Consider the following 2,380-nt stretch of genomic DNA (forward strand, 5'->3'; position numbering starts at 1 on the left):
CAGCCAGCGACTTGTCGATTTGCCGTTAACCCCTCGCTGGGCATCCTGGGAAATTTCTTGCAGCACTTCCGGGGAAGCTGGAGGATTGGGCCCACCTTAGGGGTTTTGTGGCAGTAAGTAATTAACACAAAAGGGTGATGTCTGCTCAAGTATCATTTTTCTTGAGCTGGAAATGCTTTTCCCTAATCCCACCTGGCAGGCCGAGGGAAACCCTTGAACAGGCAACCCACTGCTGGCCTGATTATGGAAAAGGAAACAATTATGTCTTACTGCTTTTGGGGCTTCTTGACTATGCCTCTAGAAAGGCTTTCAAGGAAACATAAACACAGATCACATCTCCTCTTTTGATCACTTTTCCTCTTCTGCCCCAGAGAGAGGAAGACAGAGAAGAAAACCATCACAGCTGCCGCTCCTGCACAACCTAAGGGCCTTTTAAAAATTATGCTAAAATCCCAACTCCTTTGGCATCTGGATGGCTTTTCATGGGTCCCCTATGCCCATATGTGTTGTCATGCTTCCCCCACACCTGTGGGTCAATCCAGTGGAAGCACAGCCAGTTTCTGCCCCAAAATGGGGCTTGGTGACTGGCTTTCCATTCCAAACTCTTCTATTTACACATCTAACCCCACTGGCCACCTAACGAGCAGTTGGCTTTTCCTCCCCAGCAAGACTTTCCAGTCTTGCTCACATAACATCAGACTCCTCTGTTATCCACGCTCAGGTAACATCTCACGTTGCTCTCTTTCCCCCAGAGAGACTTTTTAATGACTCCTTTTTAGTGATGGTCACATGAAGATGCACGACACTTCATTTTTTGGAGCTGATTTGCTCCTCCCACTGTCACAGTTTCAGGGCAGCAGCATTTATTTGATCGCTGAATTGTTTCAAATCATTTCCCTGTGGAGTCTGAGGTGCTCGGTTGCATGCTGGCATTGAGTCTGAAATCTAATGTCACCGATGATCAAATCTTACCAATTCCTTCTGACAGGTGAGATAGGATGGCACACTAAAGACAAAAAAATTCATTTGATAAGGAAAAAATCCAATGTTATATCTGCCCGTCACTCCCAAGTTCTGCCCAGGAGGTCAGGAGAAGCAGCAGACCCCAAACCCTCTCTAGGTACTGTGCTTAGTGGTAGGTGGTCGTAACTGGGTTTTGGGTTTTTTGTTTGTTTTTTTTTTTAATATGCTCAAAAATCTGCATTTGAACCCCTGAATTCAGCGGAAAGGTGGATACTGGAGGGCAGACATTTCCTTGGGAACAATCACATTTTTAGGCCAAGAAATGGGTGAACACAGCAGCGCCTCGGTGAGACAGCAGTTGTGCTGAGCGAGGAGCGAGATGCTGCTCGCATTGAGAGAGCAAGGCCCCCATTATCTATCCACTGCACAGGAATACCTAATGCTTTTAAAGCTGAGCAAACACCTGTATGGCACTTTTCCAAACCTGAAGCGTCAGCAACAGCTAATCATAAACACTTCATTTAACATGCCTCGAAACAAAGCCCTAGACTGCCTTAAATGTAGTTCAGCATCAGCATAGGCAAAGGCTGCTAGTAGGGATCAGCTTTAGGACTGGCAAACCTACAGGCTGTAGTATGGTCATGGTCCAGCATTGAGATGAGAGATAGCCACAGCAGGATGCAATTACAGGGATGGATCCTTAAGCTGGGATACTAAACCTGCATGTCATATGAGAAATTACCCTGCCAAACCACCATGGTACCCATTTCATTACTGTTAGTGTCCAGAAGGATTTTAGGAGAGGCAAACATTCAATTCGGCTGTTGCATCAACAGATGTGGCACGATACCCCAAGGACCGCAATATCTGGATGCTCAGAGGTTGCAACACCTGGAAGCCACCCATCGCAGAGATTCATGGCCCCTGAATTTATTTGCAGCCTTTTCTAGGTGCAACAAGCCCTCCCTAAAACCTGCGTTGGTTTTCCTCGCTGCAAATATATGTAGTCTTTGCTCGGATGATGTTTTCGTAGCAATTCCTGCAAACCCGCAGTTTGCAGGCTACGTGCACTTAAACCACCAGCGAGAGGGATTTATCGCTCCTGCCATCTTCCTCCAGCAAGCCAAAACCTCCTGTTGAAGCCAGGGCTGGCACAAGGCCGTGTCCCTTCTCCCCTGCTCTCTGCTGGGGGCAGCAGCAGCAACAGAGACGGATCAGATGGGAAAGCCTTCGGTGCGGAGTGAATGAACCGACATCAAAATGGTAGTGCAGGGCCAGCCCTTAAGCTGCTATCTGACTTCAGTCCTTTGCATTTATTTACAAAAAAATGGGCCTGGGTAGGTGCCGTCAGAAGGCGGTGACCCAGCTATCTGGTCAAAGGCCTGCAGGGAGCCGGGAGATAGAGTGGGTTAACGTT

The sequence above is a fragment of the Pygoscelis adeliae genome, unplaced genomic scaffold, assembly GCF_000699105.1.
Source record: "Pygoscelis adeliae isolate BGI_AS28 unplaced genomic scaffold, ASM69910v1 Scaffold139, whole genome shotgun sequence".
Classification (NCBI taxonomy): domain Eukaryota; kingdom Metazoa; phylum Chordata; class Aves; order Sphenisciformes; family Spheniscidae; genus Pygoscelis; species Pygoscelis adeliae.